Here is a 14,789-nt window from a genome sequence, read left to right on the forward strand (position 1 = left end):
ACCAATCTCTCCCCCAAAAGCCATTGAGCATTGGGAAGCTGAGGATGAATGCAAATGAATGCAGTAATAAACACACATTTTCCAAAATCCCAATTTTTGCTTGAAAGTTGGAATTTTATCATTGGCAACAAATCTTATTAGTGATTTCCGTGACAGGCTCACTGTTTATCTTTTGAGAAACTGTCTGCCAGATACCCAAGTGTGAGAAACCACGAACAAGTCTCTCAGTGTGCCGTCAGGTTAAAATTGTGTCTGTGAATAAAGGGACCAGTGCACCTGCAGACAGGTGTGCGGGGCCTTCCCTGGGTCAGCTGTGGCTCTTTGGCTCACAGAAGGGTGTTAGGTGTCCTTTCCATGTTGCCACACAGGATATTAAAATGATGTGTACTCCAGAGCTGAAGTTTTATAAAATTAACAATTTTGACCGTTTCAAGGACATTCTCAAGTGAAACTGACATTTATTATTTATTTATTTTTCAAAAATATATGTTTTATTGATTTCAGAGAAGGGAGAGGGCGAGAGAGATAGAAACATCAATGATGACAGAGAATCATGGATTGGCTGCCTCCTGCACGCCCCACACGAGATTGAGCCTGCAACCCGGGCATGTGCCCTGACTGGGAATCGAACCCTGACCGCCTGGTTTGTAGGTTGATGCTCAACTACTGAGCCGCATTGGCCAGGCCTGACATTTATTTTTTAATTGTGAGTGCCTGGTGGTGAAGAATGTGACTCCTAATACAATTTGCTGCCATGTCTGATTCATGCTAAGGTGTCAGCAGCTTCAGCCACCATTGCTTTTGCACCATCCCTACAAATCTCAATACACGAAAAAGGCAAATAATCTATTAATATTATTTTGAAAATAGACTTCCTAGTCTCACAGGCCCCCCTAGGCATCCTCAGACCACACTGAGAATTGCTGATGTAGGACATTCCCTCAATCCCCAAAAATCTTTTATGAGATTGACATTTTGACAAATTCAGGTCAACTCTGTAAAGAATGTCTCACAATTTGGATTTTCTGAGTTTTCCTTCATGCTTAGAATTCAGGTTAAATATTTTTGGCACAAATGCTGTACAGGTGATGTGTGCTTCCTATTCTATTTCATCAAGAAGCACTTACTGTGAGTTTGTCCAATTATTGATGATTCTACACTTTTTGTTTTTTACAATTCAGTGAATTAATTGGGCAAGTGGGAATACTTTTTAAAGTGGCCCTGTCTCCTTTTAACATGTCTCCATCAGTCTTTAAGCAATTCCTTGCTTTCTGGCATACAATATGGATGATTCACTTGCTTTCTGGCACACAATATTGATGATTCACTTTCTCCTTTCCCTGAAATCAGCCATTTGTCCAAGGATCTTTGGTTCCTTTTAGTGGGAATGGTATTTAGAAATCAAGTGGGAATGGTATTTAGAAATCAAGATTGGGGCACTATTTGTACTTATTGCTAGGCGGGTGTCATTGCTGTTAGGCCCTATCTATCTATCTATCTATCTATCTATTACCTATCTATCTATCTATTACCTATCTATCTGGTAAATTGATCAATTTAGAATTACCTCATACATGCAACATGGATGAACTTCAAATATATTACATTGAGTCAATGAAGCCCTAAAAATATGCTCTACAGAACAGAACCAGAATCCTGGAGTCCCATTTGGCCCAGCTGAGCCCAATCTAGATCAGCTGAGCTGTAGCCACCTTCAGATCTGTGAGTGAAAAATGCAATGGTGGTTTTTGCAAGCCCCTAAGATTTGGGGGTTGGTTGCTGTGCAATTATTTGTTTGTTATTGTAGCCAGAAATGAGGAATAAGAAAGAAAGCCAAGAGCATGTGATCTTGGAAGTTAAAAAGCGCCTCAAGGAGGGGTAGCCATGAATTGTTTCAAACACCTCTGTTAAATCTATGACACTGCAGACTAGAAATGGACAATGAATTTAGCAGCATGAAGTTATCAGTGAACCTAATAAGAACAGTATCACAGGACTGAAGATGGATGGATGGAAAGTCCAATTATAATAGGTTCAAGAGAGAATGGGAGATGAGGAATTGGAGACAGTGAGCTAGAAATATCTTTTAGGAGTTTTGGTGAAAAGAATAGAGTAGAAGCTGGAAAGGGAAGTGGGGTCCTATGAAAGTTTTGTGTTGTTTTAAATTTAGGAAGGTAGAAATAGCAGTGTGTTTGTATCCTGATGGGCAATCCGAAAGAGAGCAATAAGTATGGTGTGACAATGTCAGGGGTGATGGGAAGTTACTGGAGGGATGTCTGGGGTAGCAGGAGTGCACGGAATCTAGGGCTCCAAGGGCTTCTTAAGGGCAGACTCTAACGCGTGTCCCCCGCATCTCCCACAGTGCTGACTTCTCCCAGTGGTTTTCAACCTTCCTAATGCCGCGACCCTTTAATACAGTTCCTCATGTTGTGGTGACCCCCAACCATACAATTATTTTCGTTGCTACTTCATAACTGTAATGTTGCTACTGTTATGAATCGTAATGTAAATATCTGATATGCAGGATGTATTTTCAGGGTCACGGCCCACAGGTTGAGAACCACTGCAAAACTATGGGTGAATTTACTGGGTTGAACATATTTTCAAAAAGACTGGTGAACAGCACTATGGTACCAACGTTGTTGGGCCTGAAACCCAATTCAGGTGATGGCCTCTCCTCAGACTGATGCAGGCCTCATCAGAGCTTGGATACCACCTATGAAGAAGTGGCAGATTTCATCCAAATGGGTGGGTGGGGGGAGTGGGGAGGAGAGAATGATGGTCCAGCAATTGAAGCTTCTAATCCATTAAATGCAGGGGGACACATGCCAAACTGTTATGGTTCTCTAGTTCAATCTGACTTATTTCCCTCAGATGGAATTCTTATCTCTGCAGAATATTTTTCTTCCAATAAAAACAATTGCCACCATCATCCAGCTCAAGACAACCTGAAATCACTGTGATCTCTATTGTTTTCCACACACCCTCTTCTAGCCATCTCATGAGAGCCTCACAGTATCACTCACTCCCTAAGCAACTGCAAAATTTCCAGAGTGCTCATTCTGCATAAGATCCTGTGAAGTCCTGTGGGCACCCACGTCTTCAAGGATGGGTGATGTAGCTTACTTCTTTCATATCATCCCTAGAGCCAGACTCCCAGTAGGAATGTAATGCATGCTGACTTGACTATTCTCCATCCAAGACTCCCAGTAGGAATGTAATGCATGCTGACTTGACTATTCTCCATCCAATCATTCCATGGCATGGGACAAAATGACAAACATGGGTGAGTGTTCTGAGCTGAAGGAGGATCGCCAGATTTACAACAAACAAGCAAGCAGCTGCACACCCATTAAATTTGAATTTCAGTTAAAGAATACTTGAATTTTAGTATGGTACGTTTCTGGAGGATCACACCAGCCTCCTCTTGGTAGCACTCGCCAATTGGCTCTCCCCTGGAGGATTTGCCCACTTTGATATATCTCACTCCTTCACGTATGAGCGCTTTTTAAATTTGTGGACATTAAAGGCTGAATTAGAAATGGAATAAGATCCCCGGGTTGCAATTGTAGAGAAAGGTATAAATGAAGCCCGAAGTGAAATCAAGCATAAATGAATAAAACATTAGGCTTTTCTCCATTCCCTCTCCCTAGCTACCCTTTACCGGCCGCCCCGCTGGCTCCGATTCAGCTTAATAATATTGTCCAGAGACATGTCCATTTTGTCGGCCATGGTGGGCGCGGGAAGCCTCTGGGCCTGGTGGTGGGATGCCTGCTCAGGGACCTGCGAAGGGAATGCCGGGAAGCGTCAGGGTCAGGCTGGCGGCTGGTTTTCTATCTCTTTTGCACCATTGCCCCCATAATCCTCCGCCCCTCCCGCCTCGCTCGCTGGCCCAACCCCTGGACTCACCGGTGACTTTGAGCAGGGCAGAAATCTGCCTCTGGGTCCTTCCTTCTTCAAAGGCCCAGCGGAGAACCAGCCTCAGTCTAGAGCGCTCCTGTGCTATCTGGGATCTGTGGACTTGGGGGACACCAGGCGCCCTTATATAGGGTGGAGCCACGCCTACTTGGAAATTCCCAGGGCGTGTCCAACATATTAAGAGCAGTATGCCATCTACGCCAGGTCCCTTGAAACCTGCCTCACCCTTGAGGAGGAGGGGCCACTGGGCCTGTCACTGACCCTCCTACCCACCCCCTCTCCATCTGCCGCATGGATATGGTATCTGGAGGGTGCGTTTCAGGAAGAGAAGAGTTGGGAAAGTAGAAGGCGGCAGTTGCCCCTTCTGAAGGGGAATCCCCAAGTGAGGACTGGACCTCGAGATTCTGTTTCTCTCATCACTGTCATTCAAGTCAGGTCGCCTAGGACTGGGTACTCCACGGTCGGTCGGTCGGTCGTGTTATCAGCCCTTGTGAAATGGCTGCTAAACGCATAGATAGAGACACGCAGAGCTACAGAACACACTGTTCTGGCTCTTCTCGGTGGACTGCGCACTGCCATCTGACTCATCATGTTTGGAAATCAATTCGGGTGCCCCTGGAAACGCTTGCCTAGCACCCCTCTCAGGGCAAGTGTGGGACTTGGGAAGTCTCTCATCATAGCCATAGGGAACACATGGATGTCAGTGTTGAGTGATAAGGGTAGCCAGTTGGTCAAGAAGAGTGTCAGAAAGAGGATATGTTGGCATGAAGTAGAACTTGCCGACTCTCCTAAAGTCACGAAGTCCAGAAACACACACCAACGTGCTTTTGGATTCCGTCTCTGGAAAGGCCAAAAGGAAATGTGCGGAGAAATAAAACGTTTTGTGTTTGTGTGTGTGTGTGAGTGTGTGTGTGTGTGTTTGTGTGTGTGTGTGAGTGTGTGTGTGTGTGTGAGTGTGTGTGTGTGTGAGTGTGTGTGTGTGTGTGAGTGTGTGTGTGTGTGTGTGTGTGTGTGTGGTGGAGGGGGTGGGTGTGGGGTCGTTTCGCCTTTGGGAGGTGACCTAAAGTGGAAGATACCATCCCTTCAGCACTAGAGTGGGACAGTGGGGCTTATATGCTTTTGCCCAACTGGGTGTCTCAGAGGCCAAGGGGGCAAGCCTAGCAGAGTGCAGTAGCCCTGTAGACACCACCGGAGGAGTTGTGTTGTGAAGGGTGATGACCCTTTGAAGGGAAACCACGGACCTTGTCATGAAGGGCTCTGCCGCAACCCGCACGCACAGGGAAAATTGGAGTGGGTCTGCTCCCTCCCCATCAGCCTGCTTAGTTTCCGTGGACAACACCGGCTGTCACTCTGTGCTTGCCCCGGGTGCTGAGGTTCTAGGGATGCTGGGTAAAATGGCAAACCTTTGGATCGCCCCACAAGGTTTGGAAATCAATTCGGGTGCCCCTGGAAACGCTTGCCTAGCACCCCCCTCAGGGCAAGTGTGGGACAGCGCCCAGAAATGCAGACCATGTCATGGCGGACGCTCCCCAGGTGCTCCTGGCGATTGGGTTTGGTCTCCTGTCTCATGAGAGCCTAGGAGACCACGTGAAAGAAAGATGCCTCAGCGGTGCCAGACCGCTCGGTGACACAAAGCACCGTGGGAAGGAAAAGAAACGTAGACATTTCGGAGACAAGAAGGATTTGTGGATTTTATCTTTATTTGTACAAGGTAAAACAGGTTCACGATCAGGGAAATAAAACAAAACCAAAGAGAGCAAAACACGGGCTCAAGGTCAGGATTCACAAGCACAGACGTTCTCAGGTCTCCTGCTCTCCCTGCGTCCTTCAGGGAAGAGCGTCACCAATGAAAAGGTTGGCGTAGTGTCCTCTCCTCAAGAGCAGCGGGAAGAAGCCGCCCATGTCCCAGCCACCACCGCCAGGCTCCCTGGGAAAGCAGGGCCCAGCCTCGGGAGGGAGAGCCTGTCCTCTGTCCCAGTAGCTCTCCACCCGAGGGTGCGGGCTCCATCCTGGCAGGCGCTCTTCTTCACCGGGCTCAGCTCACCCAGCCAGCTCCAGGCCTCCAGGTGCCCCTCGGCCCACGTGGGGGAGTTTTGAGGAAAACGGGATCCGTCCTGGGTGAATGGTCCACGGAGCAAGGGAGACAGAGGCGCTGCAGCGCCCGCAGTCTCCGCCCCAGGAAGGCGGTGTGGGCTCCAGGCATGCGTCCTAGGGGAACAGGACGTCTCTGGGCTTGACGTTGGGCACTTTGCCCTTGGCGCTCAAGCTGTGCACGGCCTCCCTGAGATGCTGGGGTTGCAGGGGCGGCGTTTCCCCCCCCCCCCCGCCCCCCGCTGCCCCCAGCTCCCGCACACGTCCGTCCAGGGCCCTCTTCCACCACCTCCCCGATGAAGACCTTGGCCAGCCCGGCCCTGGCGATGAGCGCGTTCTGCTCTGTTGGGGTCCAGCCCCAGCAGGTCCAGGGGTTCCCAACGGTGTGGACGCAGTCGGCGAGGAAGGAATGACACGGAGACAGCGTTCAGTTGATGAGCAGCGTAGCCAGGTTCTCCAGCCAGGGTCCGTAGCCAGGTTCAGTTGCCAGGTTGCCCAGGCCTAGCTGCACGCACGGACTTGCTGTTGTTTTAGCTGGTGTCCATCCTCGCGTTGTAAGCATCCAGCTGGGCATCCAGCTCCTCCGCAGAGATCTGCTGCTTTGAACTCCGGCCGGTGCCCCTGCCTCTGCCCCAGCTGCCTCCGTGGGCGCCTCTGCGGGTGCCGCCACCGAAGCCTCCAGATCCTGGGTTCCTAGTCCTCCCGCCTCTGTTGACACTGGGTCCGGGCCTGCGCTGCGTGTCTCCGTGTGAGGTGACGAGCTGGATGTTCATGGGGCGGCCGTCCAAGGGGACGCGGTGGTACCGCTGCATGGCTGTCAGGGCATCTGCCTTCCCCTCAAAGTGCACGTGGGCCGATCCCAGGCTGCGGCCAGTAGTGCACGCCGGCCTTCTTCAGGGTCCCGCAGTCCGCAAACAGCTGCTGGATGTCCGCGTCGGACACTCCGAAGTCCAGGTTGGACACCAGCAGTTTGCCTCCGGTCTCCACGCCGGCGCCCCCGCCGAAGCGGCTGTGGAAAAGGTCGTGTTGCCACCTGTCGGGAAGCTGTCTGGACCGGCTGTAGGGTGCGGGCAGCTTCCTGCCTCCGCTGCCCGCTGCTGGCTCAGGTTCATCTTCTGCCTCCGAAATGCAAATTGCTCAGCACCAGGGCTGGCATCATATGTCTCCAGATGCACCACCTGAAATGCGAGAGAGGAAAGCTTCACCTGGGAGTGAGAGGACAGCTTCTCCGGTTTCGCCCTCGCTGATGTGAAGGCGAGGCCCCCATCACCTCTTTCTCACCCAGACGCACAGCGTGGCCCGCGAGAGGTTCCGCCACTGCAATTGTTGTCCAGGTGGGGAGACTGACTCCTGGTGCTGCCCACTCACCTTCTTCCCAGAATCCTCTGCCCCATCTTTTTTGCTTCATTCCCAAGAGCTCTTCTGAGCTAGAGAGAGCTGCTGACGCAGATGACAAGCCAAAGTGAAAGAACAGCCAAGTCTGACACTTACACTGGGCGGCCCAGAGGCTGAGCGAGAGAAAGCGCCTGCTCTCCCTTGCTGCTGTTCCCTATGGGAAGGCTTGCTGGTCCAGGGTGGGTGGGCCAGTGGCAGTCTCACTGCTAAGGAAGCCAGAACAAAAGTCTCCGGCCCTTTAATGGAGTAGGGGAGGGGAAAGCTAGGAGTGGGCAGGGATGGAGTACTGAGTCAGAGTGGAGATAAATGGACAAAAGATAGCGCTTATTAGATAGAACCAAAGTGTTCAGCCCTCTTGACTGGAAAAGTCATCGAGTGTAGTTCTCTGGAGAAAACAAGAGGTGGGGGGAGGAAGAAGCAAGATTATTTACTAGTAAAAGGTCAGAAAGAAAAGAAAAAAGACAAGTCTCAGAAATAGAAAATAATATTTAAAGTGAAACTTGAGTATTGACATTTGAGTAGAACAGAAAAATAAGTCAGTTAAGGTCTAGTGGGTATTTAGTTCACACCAGCTGGTTTGTGCTTGCTGTGTACTAACTGCTTCCTGGTCCATATGGTTCTATTTGTGATCAGTCAAATCATGGTGCCTCTTACTATTACAGCTTTTATTTATAGAAAAACAAGGGATTTCTGATATTCAGCATCCAGATACAGAAAGCAGACCACAGACTGCTAATTTCATTTTTAAACATCCATGCCATGGTCTTCAAAGAGTTCAATGAAAAGAAAGGTTTTAAATCATTTCGGAGAGAAGAAATACAGAAAGAGAAAACACAACCGGGACCCCAGTCCACATGGAAGTGGGTTATTTCTTCCATCCTGACGGGCTGGGTTTCACCCACGTTCACCCGGGCCTGGGCTTGACCTGGATTTAGTTTCCCAGAGGCTTTATAGCTCTAAATACATAAGAACTATCATCAGATGAGGAAATGAGAAGCCGTCTTTAACTCTGGAGGGCTGTGTAAACCACTCTCTTCACAAACAAGCATTTAAATGGTTAATACAATAATTATCAGTATTATTTACTATTATTTAAATAGTAGAAAACCAGTCACTATTATTTTCCAAAATGCCATGCCCAGCACAAGCTTTTGATTCTACAGTGTAGGAAGCTGGAATGTGTAATTTCCCTGCAGAGCTAATCTTGTGGACTCAAAGAGACTGAGACGCCTGCAGGGAATTCTGGGGATTTCTATTATAGTGCACTGTTTCCTGCTGGCCTTGACCTGTAAGAAAACTGTGGTTTTCAGCTGTTCTAAAAACTGCTTATAATGGAGTTGGTAAGAAAAACTTTTTCCTTCCAATTTTTTTTATTGTGATAAAATACACTTAACATAAAATTTACCAAATTAACCATTTAAAGCATACAGTTCAGTAGTATAAATACTTTTATATTGTTGTGCTATCACTTCTCACCTCTCCCCATCCCCTCTCAACCACCATTTTATTTTCTGTATCTATGAATTTGACTCGTCGGGTCACCTCAAATAAGTGGAATTACAATATTTGTCCTTTTGTGACTGGCTTATTTCACTTAGCATAATGCTCTCAAGTTTTAGTCATGTCAGTAGCCTGTGTCAGAATTAAACTTCCTGTTTAAGGTTGAGTAATATTCCATTGTATGTATATACACATTTTGCTTATCCATTCATCCATTGATGAACACTTGGGTTGCTTCTACCTCTTAGCGATTATAAATAATGCTGCTATGAATATGGGTATGCAAATATCTCTTTGTGACTCTGCTTTCCATTCTTTTGAAGCAATTCCAGAAGTGGAGTTGCTTGAGCATATTATAATTTTATTTTCATTTTCTTGAGGGACTGCTATACTATTTTCCATAGCAGCTACAATATTTTATGTTCCCACAACAGTGCACTAAGTTTCCAGTCTCCCCATATCCTCACCAACACTTGTTATTTTCTGTTTTTTTAAAAAATTTTTTTGATTAAGTTATTACATATGTGTCCTTATCCCCACTTTTTTTTATAGTAGCCATCCTAATGTGAGTGAGGTGGTATATTCTTGTACTTTTGTTTTCATTTTCCTAATGAGTAGTGATTGTGAGCATCTTTTTATGTGCTTATTGGCCATTTGTATATCTTCTTTAAAGAAATGTCTATTTAAGTTCTTTGCCAGTTTTTGAATTGAATTGTTTCTCCTGTTGAATTCTATGAGTTCTCTATCTCTTCTAGATATTAACCCCTTTTTAGATAGATGATTTGAAAATATTTTCTCCTATTTTGTGGGTCACTTTAAATTTTACTCTGTTGATAGTGTCTTTTGATGCACAAAGTTTTTGATTTTCATAAAGTCCAATATGTTTATTTTTTCTTTTGTTACCTGTGCCTTTGGTGTCATCTTCAAGAAGTCATTGCCAAATCCAATGTTGTGAATATGTTGCCCTGTAAAATCTTTTTATTGCCCCGCTGGTGGCTCAATGGGTAAGCATCAACCTATGAACCAGGAGGTTACAGCTCAATTCCTGGGTAGGGCACATGCCGGCATTGCAGGCTCGATCCCTAGTATAGAGGCAGCCGATAAATGATTCTCTCTCAGCACTGATGTTTCTCTCTCTCTCTCTCTCTCTCTCTCTCTCTCTCTCTCTTCTTCTCTGAAATCAATAAAAATATAGTAAAAAAACTTTTCATTATCACAGAATCTTAGAATAATTGCCTAACCCAGCTCAAGACCCAATTTAGTAATATCTTTTATTTCATCACTAATCTGGTCACCTGCTCTATGCTTATATATCTCCATGACAAGATGCTCAATACTTTAAAAATTTTTTTTAAAAATTCATTGATTTGAGAGAGAGAGAGAGGAAAGGAGAGAGGGGGAGGGAGGGAGGGAGGGGGAGAGAGAGAGAGAGAGAGAGAGAGAGAGAGAGAGAGAAACTTTGATTTGTTGTTCCATTATTTATACACTAGAGGCCCAGTGCATGAAATTCATGCATGAGTAGGGTCCCTAGGCCTGGCTGGAGATCAGGGCCAATCTGATTCACCTGTTTATTAGGTTAGTTTTATTAAAATAAGAAATAGTGAAGAAATATGATCTTAAAAGAAACTGCTAAAATAAACCTGTAAGGCATGTTTTTGAGATTAATTAATATTTAACCAGAAAAGGAATATAGTGCAGTAATTAAAACCCCAGGCTCAAATCCTTCTCTGTCACTTATTAGCTGTGTGACCTTGGACAAATTACTTAGTCTTTTTGTATATTAGTTTATTTGTAAGATGGGGCTAATTGCATTACCTATCTTATAGGGCTGTTGCTGAACTTTAATTAGTTAGTACATATAAAGTTATTAGGTTAGTGTATGTCATACATTAAGTACCCAACACATTTTAGCTGTTAGTATTAACTCAATGATTTACTCTCTGTATTTTTTCTTCCATATAATGATCATTTGATTCATTGGTCAATCAGCAGATACCTTTATTTCAAAGCAATGTCTTTATAATTTTAGTAACATACAACATATATACTTATAGGTTTATAATAAAATTATGTTAGTAATAAGAAATTAAGAAGACTGGTATTGAAAATGTTTACCAGATAAAAGAACATCCAGATAATTTCTCAAATTTGACATTATCATCACTATTGAGGGTTCACATCAAATTAATTTCTCCAACTATCTTTGTACTTGATTTTCAATATTTTAAGTCATTTTTTTCATTTTCATCCACAATTATATCACCTGGAATTTGATCCAAAATACAATTGGTGTGATCTTCAGATATCACAGATTCCAACTACGGGATTTGCCTAATGAAAGAAAAACACAAGGTGTGTCTGACTGCAAATGATCAATGAGCAGACTGTACACCTTTTATTTTGGTGCTGTAAATATTAAACCCCTACAAGATGCAAAATGCAGTGTCATAAATATAGAAAGAAGCAGTCTGTCTCCTCAAAGAACTTCCAATCTAGTAGGAGACATAAAATGTACTCAAGGTGACCTAACACCACAATTCAATAGATTGACTTTCAAATTACTGGCATAGACAGTAAGTGTTTGAAGAGTCCAGAAGAAGCAAGGAAAGAGTAGCTGCACTGGTCAGGGAAAGCCTCCCAAGAGAGGAAGGAACAGGGTGCATCTTCGTGGATGGGTGCAATGAAGTCAGGGTGTGGTGGGCTATTGAAAGGACATGAGCAGGCACAGAGGTAGAAATGCCCAACGCATATGTAGGGATCAGTCGAGCTGGAAAGGAGGCTTTCGTAGGCAAACAAAGAGAAAGCTGAATAGGAGGTCCCGTGGGATCCTGAATAATAAACTGAAAACCACGTTAAACTATCATGTCAATTAACGATAAGATTCATCAGACAAACATGCCAATGAAGTTAGATTTTACTGCATATGCTTAAAGATCAGGGTATTGATATTCATTCATAAACTTATTGCCTTGACTCAAATGTTTCTTCCAGAACTTTGTCAGGGAGGTTTTGCTTTTTTAGTGAGTTACTGTTTGTGAACAAAAGCTCAGGAGTTGCAAATTAAGACAGAGTGAAAGCATAGTAAGTAAAACCTGCTAAAACAATAAACGCATACTTCTTATTCTTACGTATTAGCTGGCATGGTATGTCAGATAGCACAGTGGGGTGAGAATCAAAACACTCACATTCTTCATTCTTCTTGACTTTCTCATTGAGAAATCACCTGGCCCTGACAGAACAATTTCCCTGTACTCTTAGGTTTCCCATTTACAGATTGGCGACAGGGAGGTCATGTGATAGAGTTGAAAGAAAACAAGATTTGGGGTTGGATGTTTTGCTCTGATCCATGTCCATCGGGACCCTCCAACAGCCTCCTCACAGGTCCCTTTTGCCCACTCTGCAGCCAGCATTCCATGCCCCTCCCTCCTGCAGCCAGAGATCCCTTCAAAGCACAAATCTGACTGTCACTCTTCTCCTTAAAATTTCAAAGATTCTCCCAGCAACTTCTGCGGCCCCATCTCATATTATGTCCTATTTGAGCACGCTTATTCTTCAGACAGGCCACCCACTGCTGCCGCAGGGCCTTTGTGTGCACTATTTTGTTGCCTCTTTTCCCTAAACTTCTATTCATCACCCAGCCTAACCTCCATATCACTCCACTAGAACAGCTGACCTCTCACATCACTCCAGTCCCCTGATGGTATGCTCCTTAGGGACCTTGCTACCCTTAATGACATCAGAGAGCATGGCTATAACTCTACATTGGTTTTGTGATGACTTGTTCAACATCTATTTCCTTCTCTGGACTGTAGGCTCCACAAAGACACAGGCAGTGTTTTTTTTTTTTAATTCTTATTATGCAATTCTTGGTACCCACACAGTGTCTAGTACATAACAGACCTTCAAAAATGTTTGTTGAGTTTGTGAATTTATTGCTTGCGTGGCTTTTATAATTGAGACAAGTAATAACAGCTTCTACCATAGGTGGTTCACCTGCTTTGAAGGATTGTAATCAAGATTAAATGTATCAACAAGAGGATGACAAGCCACATTGTGCACAAATGTTAGTCTTTATTTATTATAGAGATCACTGAGGACAAGATGAGATAATGCCACATAAAATCTTCAGCTCAGCGGTGAGCTGGAAGTGATACCTCAAATGGAAATCTAAGATTGAAAGTTTATCTGTGAAAAGCTTCCACAAGAGAGAATAATTTGCCAATTGACAATATTCAGGATTGTGCAGTGTTTTCAATGTGCAAATTCATGAATTATTTATGTCACTTATTTTTCTAATTTTGAGTTCAAACACACTGCCAAGAGGGGCTTTCTTATCGTGGTGCTCACTTGTGCTGCCTGTAGATTGCCTGTAGTATTCGAGGCACCCAGGGTCCTCTGACACAGTGTGATTGAGCATCTTTCAGCTTTTGCCTGACCCATCATGGCCAAAACCTGAGCCTGCAAAACCACACTGACCTTGGCTTAGAAGACACTTTATTATTACCTCACCAAATAAAGTGTCCCTGAAGAGAGGCATTGGGAAAATGCCTTAGATGCACTATATCACACTATAATATATATATTTTATATGCATATACTAACTATCCTATATCATAAAAGCCTAATATGCTAAGTGTCTGACCGACTGTTGGACCAGTCGCTATGATGTGCACTGACCACCAGGGGGCAGATGCTCCAACTGGTAGGTTAGCTTGCTGCTGGGGTCCAGCCGATTGGGACTGGGTGAGATGGGCCAGACATGCCCTAGAGCCCTCCCATGTCCCTCCCTGGCCCCTATCTTGCACCGGTGGGGTCCCTTGGCCTGGCCTGTGGGGATTGGGCTGAAACCGGCTCTCTGACATCCCTTGAGGGGTCCTGGATTATGAGAGAGAGCAGGCCAGGCTGAGGGACCCAACTGGTGCATGAATCTGTGCACCAGACCTCTAGTATACTATATATCCTATATAATAAAGAGGTAATATGCAAATTGACTGTCACTCCAACACACAAGATGGCAGCCCCCATGTGAACACAAGATGGCCACCATAAGATGGCCGGCAGGGGAGGGCAGTTGTGGATGATCAGGCCAGCAGGGGAGGGCAGTTGGGAGGGACCAGGCCTGCAGGGGAGGGCAGTTCGGGGCGACCAGGCCGGCAAGGGAGGGAAGTTCGGGGTGACCAGGCCTGCAGGGGAGGGCAGTTAGGGGCAACCAGGCTGGCAAGGGAGCAGTTAGGCATTGATCAGGCTGGCAGGGGAGTGATTAGGGGGTGATCAGGTTGGCAGGCAGAAGCGGTTAGAGGCAATCAGGCAGGCAGGCAGGCAGGCAGGCAAGCAGTTGGGAGCCAGCAGTCCTAGATTGTGAGAGGGATGTCCGACTGCCACTGGGATCAGGCCTAAATGGGCAGTTGGACATCTCTAGATGGGTCCCAGATTGGAGAGGGTGCAGGTTGGGGTGAGGGACACCCCCCCAGTGCACGAATTTCATGCACTTTGTTATTACCTCACCAAATAAAGTGTCCCTGAAGAGAGGCATTGGGAAAATTAAAACATCTTGTTTGCTTTTTGAGGTGTTTTAGTGAACATTTTTGTAGGCCAGTGATGGCGAATCTATGACACGCGTGTCAGAGGTGACACGCGAACTCATTTTTTTGGTTGATTTTTCTTTGTTAAATGGCATTTAAATATATAAAATAAATATCAAAAATATAAATCTTTGTTTTACTATGGTTGCAAATATCAAAAAATTTCTATATGTGACACGACACCAGAGTTAAGTTAGGGTTTTTCAAAATGCTTACACGCCGAGCTCAAAAGGTTCACCATCACTGTTGTAGGCCAACGTGCTAGCTGATATGACATTGAGATTATCAGTGACTCATTTATTC

At 45.4% G+C, this 14,789-nt stretch overlaps 1 pseudogene; it reads right to left on the bottom strand.

Moving 5' to 3' along the window:
- Positions 1 to 6,539: 6,539 nt before the first annotated feature.
- LOC102437676 lies at positions 6,540 to 13,344 on the bottom strand (annotated as a pseudogene).
- Positions 13,345 to 14,789: the final 1,445 nt, after the last annotated feature.

Source organism: Myotis lucifugus, unplaced genomic scaffold (assembly GCF_000147115.1).
Source record: "Myotis lucifugus unplaced genomic scaffold, Myoluc2.0 scaffold_30, whole genome shotgun sequence".
Lineage (NCBI taxonomy): Eukaryota > Metazoa > Chordata > Mammalia > Chiroptera > Vespertilionidae > Myotis > Myotis lucifugus.